The sequence below is a fragment of the Cryptotermes secundus genome, unplaced genomic scaffold, assembly GCF_002891405.2.
Source record: "Cryptotermes secundus unplaced genomic scaffold, Csec_1.0 scaffold673, whole genome shotgun sequence".
NCBI lineage: Eukaryota > Metazoa > Arthropoda > Insecta > Blattodea > Kalotermitidae > Cryptotermes > Cryptotermes secundus.
Genome location: NW_019731277.1, coordinates 847,872 through 858,809, shown reverse-complemented (window position 1 = coordinate 858,809; position 10,938 = coordinate 847,872). Strand labels below are relative to the sequence as shown.

General features: G+C 40.8%; 1 protein-coding gene across 1 annotated transcript in view; it reads right to left on the bottom strand.

Annotated features, from left to right (window-relative positions):
- The window catches only part of LOC111866880, a 333,488-nt gene extending 323,854 nt beyond the window's left edge, over positions 1-9,634 (bottom strand). Inside the window, exon 1 of the mRNA XM_023856222.2 lies at positions 9,536-9,634. The gene's annotated coding sequence lies outside the window, so the exon portion shown is untranslated. The remainder of the gene's footprint in view (positions 1-9,535) is intronic.
- Between the last annotated feature and the right edge of the window lie 1,304 nt (positions 9,635-10,938).

The window sequence follows — 10,938 nt, the reverse complement described above, 5'->3', positions numbered from 1 at the left end:
GCTATAATTCTCATCATCCCAATTGCATCCCTGGTTCCTTTTCCTCTTCTAAATCCAAACTGATCTTCTCCAAGTACATCCTCTATTTTCCTTTCAATTCTTCTTTTAAGTATCTTTGCTAGTATCTTTGCTGTATGTGCAATAAGACTTATTGTGCGATGGTCGCTGCATTTTGTAGCTTTTGTCTTTTTCTTTAAGGCAATCATTGTAACTTCTGTAAAGTCCTTGGGCCACTCTCCACTTTCATATATGGTGTTCATTAGTTTTGTCAGTGTTTTCAAACCACCTTCTCCCAGTAACTTGAGCACATCTCCAGGTACATCATCATCTCCTGTAGCCTTTCCCTTCCTCATTTCCTTGATAGCTTTTTCCACCTCACTTTGTAAAATATATGGTCCTTTCTCGTCTGTATCTACTTCTTCTTCCGGTTCCCTCCGTGATAATTTCAGATATCAGTTTCTTTCTACTGTGAGTTTAATACAAGTTTTGTAGTAAGTTCATGGCTTTTATTTCATATTAATAAGCCAGTCATTAAGTGGCATAGCAAAACACTCTCATTAATACAGCAATAACAACCTTAAAGTGGATTTAGTTTACTTTTAGTTCATATTGTGCCATGTAGACTCGTTGCTAGCCAGCAATCGCAAGAAATCGACTAGGCAACGGCCAGTAAACAGCAACAGCGGAACGGCGTTTTCTTTGGTGTCCGTACAGGAATGTTATAAGCACTATAGTTAATGAGGAGTTAGTTAAGAGTTCGCTGGTGAGTCAGTCGAGAATTGCTATAGCTGAGGCACGGGGTTTTGTTCGGGAACCCAAAGGAAGGGAAACGTCCACCGATGAAAGCCGCTACCAAGCAACGACTAGAGAAGACTTAATTGTGAGGACTAGTGAACTGTAGAGTACAAGTATGAATTAGTGAAACGGTTATAATTACTCGCAGTCACGGATCTGTAAGAGTTCAATAAACCCAATTACCAATCCAAACCCCGTCTATAGTCACACACCACAAAGTATTTAACTTCTGACTATACTATTACCATAACCTATTTTAAGTTGTAGGAAAGACTCTTTCTCTTCTGACAACATCATTGTAACGTGTACGTAATTTTGATGAAATCCATCTTGGTAAATGTCCACTTGTAAATCGGAATAGAAGATGAGACGATGATATTAAGATGGATGTTAGATAAATAGATTGTGAGTAAAATGCCGTAAATGTAATATAAAATAGATGGATACAAACAAAATAAACACTGGATCGAATGATTGATGACTGAATATCAAAACAGAACCTGCAGTATAATCCAGGAGGACTTCGAGACATAAGAAGACTTTGCGAAACATGAAATGAGAACTCTTATACGAAGAGGAAACAGCCTCAATTCACACACAGAGTAAGAATAAGAAGAGGAATAGAAGGGGAAGCAGAGGCTGTGAAGGTGGTGTATGGATAAAACTGGCTCGGGATCTCGTTCAACGCTAGCCTTGGTATTAAAGGTGCTACTCTTCCGTGAATAATGATTTCTAAATGATGTAAAAGGAAGTATTCATGGCTAGAGCCGCGCCATAGCTCAGGCGGTTAGTCGCTGGCTTCCCACCGCGGCGGCCCGGGTTCGATCCCGGGTCTGGTCAAGTGGGATTTATGGTGGACAAAGTGGCGCTGGGGCAGGTTTTCTCCGAGTACTTCGGTTTCCCCTGCCAATCTTCATTCCACCAATTGCTCCACAATCACCCTCACCTATCATCTGTGGCTGGTACAATAGGCCAGAAGTGGCCGCAGTACAAGGGGCTTAGTCCCACCCCACTAGCAATAAAGAAAAAGGATTTATGGCTTAATTTGAGCTACTGTCCCAGCATTTGCAAGCTAGCAGAACCGCGAAACAATTCAGGGGAACAGGTATTCAGCCGAGATTGAACCAGAGACTTCAAGAATACAGAACAGGGCTGATGGCAATTCGACCCTGACTTTCGGTATTTTGATCTTATCGGTGACGATTTATTTATGTAAATTGAATTTAGTATCGATTTGGGGGAAATCGTTTCAAGGTCCTGAGAGTGACGTAAGGTCTCACAAAGGAACCTCAGTCGGGTTACCAGAGGAGTTTTACATGCGTTTATGTCCCACATTCCACCTGTTTTTGAATTTTATATAATAGCGCCCCCTCAGCATAGCAAAGAGGAATACCACCTGCTTTAACCTATCAAAACTCCGCTTTCTGCCCACACAGTGTATTTATGGGTTTCGTATGGTTCTCACAGTAAACAGCGATTGTTTCCCTAAACAGCATTAACCGGCTCGGCGTTGCTATGGAGACGGTGTGTGTTTCCTGTGAGGTACGGACTTCAAGATACTAAAACTCTGCATTCTGTCCACACAGAGTATTTGTGTGTTCCATATGGTTCTCACAGTAAGCAGCTGCTATTTCCCTAAACGGCATTAACCGGTTGGGCGTTGTTATGGAGACGGAGTGTGTTTTCTGTGAGGTACGGACTGAATTCTTATATTTGAAAGAAATTCAGGGAACTTAGTGCCTGGAAGCATGACCGGGCCAACCAGTTCCTGAGATAGTAAAATGTGATCGTGAGTCCCGCGGAACTCAGATCCGATAATGACGGCGCTGACGAGGACCAGACGCAGTTGTAGAGGACATACCCATCTTCTCGTCAGAGAGGGCGCCTCACATAAACCCGCTGCTGTCTGATAGTAGCAAAAATCTGGTCTTGAGCCTTAGATGCGGCTTGACACCAAGATAGACTGGCCGATTGGCCGTCGATCGTAACACAACTTTGACTCTGACTTTGACTTCGAGTCTCTAAAGTGTTAACTTCGTGTGTATAAAGGTAACTAACTAGCTAATTCCATAAAGATGAGCCCTTCTTGAGAAGCCGTCACTTGTGCAGCTACTCAAGAACTTCCCAGCATTTTATGAAATCTGAAGGTTCATCACCATGTTCACAAGAGCCCTCCACTGGTCCCTATTTTGAGCTAAATCAATCAACTCCATACCATCCCATTCTCTCTAAGATCCATTTTAATATTATCCTGCCGCCTACGTCTAGGTCTTCCTAGTGGTTTCTTTCCTCCTGTTTTTTCAGCCAAAATCCTATATGCATTCCTCATATATATATATATCATTCGTGCTGCATGCCCTGCCCATCTCAACCGCTTTGACTTTATCATTACATTTGGTGAAGAGTACAAGTTATGAAGCTCCTAACTGTGTAGTTTTCTCCAAACTCATATCACTTCCTCTCTCTTCGGTCCAAATATTCTATTCAACACCCTGTTCTCAAACACCTTCAGTCTATGTTCCTCCCTTAATGTCAGAGACCAAGTTTCACACCCACACAGAACCAAAGGCATTTCTTACGTTCCATATATCAAATCTCATGTTCGTTTTCTTTAGCTTAGGTCATTCATCCAAAGAATCCGCGTCATGTCCGAGGTTTAGATATAGGGAAGGTTCTTCGCTTCAAATTTGTAAAATCGACACATTTTCAGTTAATATTTATAAGGATTTTACCAATGTTACGTTATTTTGAGCGTTATTTACGTGATCTCTATAGAACGAAGGCATCGTTTTGAGGCCTGCCGCTTTGTATATTTCATTTTCGATACTACCAAATGCGATTTATTTTACGTTTACATTCGGAGCTCTATCTCAGTAGTTGTCATACGCAAGGGGGTCGGCAAGGGGGGATATCTGGGCATTTTCTCCCCCTGGGACCAATAAAAACTTTGATAAAGGAAGTACGTAAATATTGATACAAATAATTAAGCGTATCCTTTGAACATCCTTATATCCTCAGTAGCCTGAGACACTATGCTACAAGCCGGAAGGTCACGGGTCCGATTCCCGATGAGGACATTTGATTTTTCAATTGGTGTCATCCTTCCAGCCGCAATATGACCCTGGGGTCAGCTCAGTCTCTAACAGAAATAAGTATCAGGAATCTTCCTGTGGGGGTAAAGGCCGGTCGGAGCATAAGGCTGATAACCTCACCACCATCTATGAGCCGATTGTCTAGAAAATGTGGGAACCTCGACGTCTCACAAACCTATGGGCCTTCACGGCCTGTTACAGGGAGAACTTCGCATTTAATACTTTGAGGCGTTCAGCAAAAATAGTCTTCAAATATTTTCAGCAAGAAACAAGCTGCAAGCAGAACTTTTATTGGCTGTTTCTTGCTTGGCTTACCATTAAACTTTGAAGATGGAAACAATATATTCCTCGAAACGTCTGTCTCTCTCTGAACTACACGGCTTTACAATCTAAAAGACTACAAGCTTCAATAGAAATCGTGAGTTATCATGTAAGTGCAAAATCAAAACAAATCTTTTATTCCTTTTCCCTTCCGAACACCTCAATACGAGCGTTAACTCCAAGTTCCCAATCCCGCAACAGCCATTGATTACTACGGTAAAACCACTCAGCTGAATATTACCGCTTCTTGACAAAGTTCGTAGTCATATTCGATGAACTGGCTATGGTCCAAGAGATATAAATGGCTAGAACTTTGCTTCATAAAAACAATGGCTCAACTGGGCGTTCGCTTCATATCGTCCCCGCCCCGAACAGATAAGTCTGTCGCCATTTGTTTCCTGCCTAATATAACACATCATATCTGACGGTACAGCCTGATTTATTCAGAAGAATGAATATTAACAGAATTTGACTGGTCACCCTTAACGACATTATACTCCGTGACCCGTAGTCCGCAAGCGAACTATACCGACCGAGCGACCGCCGCTTGTCGGCGAAGTTAGTACAAATTTTTACGGATAGAGTGTGTCGCGTGGTCAGCGCAACGGATCCACACGGCCGTTAATTTCAGTTTTTTAGAGCTGAGCCGCTATTTCCTTGAAATAGCTCGTCAGTTATCATCACGTGGCTGAGTAGACCCCGTTCCAAACCCACTACATCTCAGAAAATCTGGTAGCTCCGGGAATCGAACGCGGGACCTCGGGATCTGTAGCCAGGAACGCTGACCACTAGACCACAGAGGCGGTTACAAACAACTATCTCACTATCGCTTATTTCCGCAATTTACAACTCACTATACGCTAAATCTTTTCCAGCCTGCGATGTCTTCACTAGTCATTGCTGGGTAACAGCTCATAACAATGGCGATTCTTCAGCTTCTGTGCTCGCATTGTTACTGGTCGGTGAATACCCCACAACTGAGCTATATCACCATCTCTTCTCATTCTCCCTTGCAGAACTTAACTCTCATCTGATTGGGCAGCCTCAGGTGTAATGGTTATAATTTCTCGCCACAGACTACATTGCCGCAGGAACGTGTTTACTGCGCTGCTGCCCAGAAACACGTTGTATAACACAGTTTAATAGGAATCTGCTGTCCTAGCAATGGGAGTTGTTTTGTGACCGTTACCCAGCAACGGGTCTACACGCTACATTTGTTCATTTCACTCATTTTTATAACCGACACCCGAGAGGTCGGTTCAAGTGGTGACACTATTGTATCAGGGAGTGGTTCCCACTTCGTATCTCGGCCTTCATATCGATTATCCTGCATGAAGTTTTCCGTAATTTTCCTCAGTCCATCCAGGCAAATAACGCAATACATGTAATCAGGCTACGGTCGCCAGAGTTGCGCTGTCTAAGGCAAGAAATGTCTCCGCCCGCTCGAAGACTGGGGTTGTGGGTTCGAATCACGGTTATACCTCTACATTATTTCTGTGTTTGTGTTGTCCTTGCGAAGGGACTGATCTCCTGTTTAGGGAGACCTACCAACTATCTGTAGTATTCGTAGTTTTAAGGCTAATTCTAAGATGGGAACTGGCCATACGTTATAATCCGTCAAGGGAAGAAGATGACACGTAAAATAGGTTCGTTTCATGTTCCTTCAACTTCAGTATTAATTTACAGTCTTACAGTTCAACATTATACACTGTGAGAAGTTGACAGTTTCTTGAAAAAAAAAGAAACAAAGACACAGGAATATGAAGGGTCATGAACTCTTTCATTTATATCCTTCTGCAAAGGTCACGGTAGCCGCGCGGTCTAAGGCATGAACTGTCTTCGCTCGCTTGGAAACCGGGATCGTGGGTTCGGATCTGTTTCCTGTGAGGTACGGACTGAATTCTTATATATTATTCTTATACACTGCCGGTCACAGTAGCTGCGCGGTCTAAGGCATGTACTGTCTTCGCTCGCTTGGAAACCGGGATCGTTGGGTTCGAATCCCACTCAGGGCATGGATGTTTAGTTTGTGCGTGTGCGTTTTTATGTGTTTGTATACAGATAGAGGCCTTGCGACGAGCTGATCACCCGCCCAAGGAGTCCTACCGAATGTGTAAGATCTAGAAAAACCGAAGTGAACGGAGAAGTTCATGGACGTAGGCCTAGGCCCACTGGGGCTGTAGTGCCAGGGGGGGGGGGAATGTCTCGTAAAATCTATAGTGTGTCGTGGTGACAGACGTTTTGTGCTGAAACTGTATTGACCCTAAGGCTTAATATAGTCCCATAAGGAGTGGAAATGGTTGTAAAAGCAACGAAACGCCCCTTAATCATTTGAATTTTTGGGATGGGCAACGGAATGGTTGTTACAGAAGTGTCTGTGTGTCTACGTCCCGACGCTTGGCAAGCGTTCCAATTTTATAACGCTCGACCCAGTTTAGACACAGGTAGAAAAGAACCCTCCCCAGATCTGTCTGCACAATAGGGACGTTACAATGCTCTATTTCTCACACGGGGGCCCATTGCAGATCTGCATTTTTACGCCCACAGAACATGACGTTACTTCCCGTACCTGTAGGTTAACTCTTATATAGCCATGTTCTGCTAATTGGATCTCTGCTAACACGTTGCGTAATATAATGATCGTTTTCGACGCCTGTTTTCTTGTCCTCGTGTTATTTAACGACGTTTTTTCAGTATCGAGGGTGATGTGTGGTTGATGAACTGAACTCATTAGATACATGCGAAATACGACGTTAACCCTTATAAAGGTGTTAGATACATCTTCTATTCGATATGGACTTGTGGAAAGGTGTTAGATACATCTTCTATTCGATGTGGACTTCTGGAAATGTATTAGATATGTGTTGTATTCGATATGAACTTGTAGAAAGGTGTTAACTTCATCTTGTATTCGATATGTGCTTGCAGAAAGATGTTATATACATCTTTTATTCGATACGGACTTGTAAAAATGTGTTAGATACATTTGTATTCGATTTGGACTAATAGAAAGGTGTTAGATACATTTTGTATTCGATTTGGACTAGTAGAAAGGTGTTAGATACATTTTGTATTCGATTTGGACTAGTAGAAATGTGTTAGATACATTTTGTATTCGACATGGATTTGTGGAAAGGTGTTAGATACAGTATATCATGTGTTTGATATGGAAATGTGGAGAAGTGTTACATATATATCTTATATTCGATGTGGTCTGCGTTAGGTTAGATTCAGAATGAAGCGAGATGAGATGCAGGCGATTAGACCACTGAACCAGGAGAGGATGACGCACTGCATAGGCAGAAAATTTTTCGTACAGTTGTGTCAGTAGGAGCGTGAAAGTGCTTAATGATAGCATGCCGATGATCTGTCATTAAAAGTAAAGTAAATCTATCCTTGTAACAGGCCGTGGTATTTGTGGTAGAAGTCCTATTTTGTAGTGAACAGAACCAATTAATTGCATATAATTACATCATAATGTGTAAATGACTGCATTAAAAATTATACGAAAATAAAGCCTCAAGTTTCTGTTTACTGCAAACAAAAAATAAATGAATTCATAGTTATGAACGATCATCCCCCATCGATGAAAATTAATGCCAATTCGAGATTATTTATGTCCTATAAATTGCAATGTAATGTAACGAAGTCAGATGATTATGAAACACGCTGCTACACTCAACCCTAAAACTTATTGCCATATTCAAAATTAGTAAACACCACAATCCACTTCACATTCCTGTACAACATTTTCTGAAGATCCCTTCTAATACAGTTCTCGTATCTACATATAGAGTTTCTAACAGGTATCTTGCCCTCAGATATCATTAACCAATAATCTGTATGCTCTTCATTTGGAGATAATCAAACCTCTAATACAATTTTAACTTAATTCCTGGAACTTAATCCATACCACTGTTTTATCACATTTTTGATATGTGCATGCTTGGCACAAAAGTTTTAGCTTGTCTTTTATTGTAATTTTATTCTTACCTCTCACTGATGGAACCTGTTATCAGGTGTTTATAGGCTGTTCTCTACTGACTGGGGTTTGTCTAGTGATTGAGACTGGCTCTTTCTAACGGGCCCAACTGAGCAAGTTTATTCTGCCCTATCCACCTTAGGACGGAGACAGATTCAGTCGCCGAAACGTTTTGTTTTTTTATCTTATATATACCAGACGATGGTTATAGTCTAAAGTAAGCCTTATAGTTCTGTGCTGTAATATAGTGTTACATTTCTCGAAATTTTCTTTCCATTTTGATTTTCCATTTACTTTACTTTACTTTTACTTTGTTTTACTCTATGTCTATCGATTTACTTTCATGCTTTTTTTAATGTTTCCCGTGAATATAACGTGTCAAGTTTTTGTCAAGTTTCTTTGGTTTAATTATCGCAAAATTTGGCAAACATATTTGAGATGCTATTATACGAAATAATGTCAACGTTGAATAAAAATATGTGAAAATGTACGTCCTAATAAGTCAGACAGAAAATATTAATTACATATATTTTTTTTTTATTATTATTGTAATTAGTAGAAACAGATTTCTGCCATGTTACGCCGTATAGGCTAGGATTATTACGCGATGTCGCGTACATTGAGACAGTCTTAATATACACTGTCGTGAGAACCTCAATTCTTACTGTAATTATTATTCTGTGTTTAGTCTGAAGTCCTGTTTCATACCAAATATTAATAATCATACACTCTTCTCTGATATTAGCTCTGTCAGTACACTACCATAATCTTCGTAACACCTAATCACAGCGAGGTTTCCACACGCCTTGTACATCACAATACAGACTCATTTTCCTTACCTCACACCGTCCCTTTTCCTACCAGTGCACATTTCCCGACTTATGCACCCCTCAGAACATGTTCTTTACTCGTCTAACTCTTCCTGTTTCCGTTCCTAGCAAAGGGGCTTGGTTATTTGAAAGTTCCCATGGTGAACATGCTAAAAATCGTTAGTTTTAAATGTTTTAACACAAGGGGAGATTTGTTTAACTAATCTTTAAAAAATACGAAATAAATTCAGTCTGTTAATACCTGTCTTTTACGAAATATATCTTCGTAAGTAGCACATAAAGGATCATTACTTAAATTTAATATAAGTTTATCTCTCTAATATTAATAATTTAATTCGTATTAATGAAAATCAATATTCAAATAAATATAAACCTAATCCACTTCCCAAATTCTGAGTTCATGCATCAGATACTGAAAGCATTCCACAATTTTTATATCAAAACACATATATTAATCTTATGGTTGTAAAATAAGAAGGTACTACTATATTGTTATCGCTTTTAGTTTACTTTACCATGTATGAAACAATCCACACGAAAGAAAAGACGTGAAATTTCCCCGCACACACACGTTAGGACTTCTGACCTGTACGTAAGCACCACTCTGACTGAAGTTCCGCGGGACACTGGCTGACAACAGCCGAGCCTCGCGCCTGTATACCTTCAGCCAAGAGCGGTGCTGCTCTCTGTTGCTATTACGCGCCACGAAACTCAAAAGTGACATATCTCACTCAACCAGTAAGCCTCATAAATCGCGATGCTTTTTGTAGCAACTGACTTATTAAACCGAATATTTTATATCATTATCTTTATCCTAAGCTAGGACATGAACATTCACAACAATAATATCACAACCTGCTGGCGTAGCGACGATATTTCTGTCTTTTATTCATGAGGGGCATGGTTTGAATCTTAGCCGAGACAATCCTGACAGATTTATTTTCGTCATTTTATTAATTCTCTCAAGAAAAAATGCTGGGATAGTACCACAATCAGGCCAACGACCGCTTCCTTTAAAATCCTTTAAATTCAAAATTGATACCACGTGCTGCTATTCGGCGCTATGCAGTCTAGTCACTGGCAGCGTCCTATATTTACTCACCTGACATCTTGTCATTAACGAACCCCCACACTTCTGCCCACATAGCTCTAGGAAGAGATCCGCTCCTGCGCCGTCATTGTCATCTGTATGGAAGAATTTTTTTTGGATTAGATCACTCCTATTCCTGCTGACGTCCTTCTGAATCCAATTTGTGGGTAGGCCTTATCGAATCTAACGCCTCTCTATGGCTTATATTGAACTACACATGTATCTAACCAATTTCCAATGTTTTATCCCAAGTTTCAGGTGTATCTAACACCTCTCTATGGCCCCTCATGGATCCAATGACCTCATCGGGACTTGAACCCGCGACATTCCGGCTTGTAGCGTAGTGCCTCAACCAACTACGCTGCGACGTGCCCCCATCCTTGTGATATATACTGGGTGCAAAAAAAGTTGCACAACGAAGAAGATTCGCTGTTTGATTACAGTAATACAATGTATTCTTTTATATTCACAGGTCAGTGGGAAATTCGGATATACTCCCATGGGACTTCCGTTTCGTGACTTGAAGTAGATGGACGCCACATAATGACAGCTTCGTAATGTAAGTCACAGAAAATCACGTCTTATTCTTGAATTTCTGTCCACTAATGCATGTGGTTCGTTTCCTCTTGAAAGTGGCTTTTGTATGTAAGACGTATGGTAATTGCGCCCTTTCAAACCCCCCCCCATTTCTTATCCATTACTTCCCTGAGATCTTTTCAATCATCGTTATCATCTTTCAGTGTCAGAATCTTGACGGAAACGTCCAACTTCATTTGCATATAAATGAACTCTCGCAGAGGAAGAGATCGATATCTCGAAACTATAAGA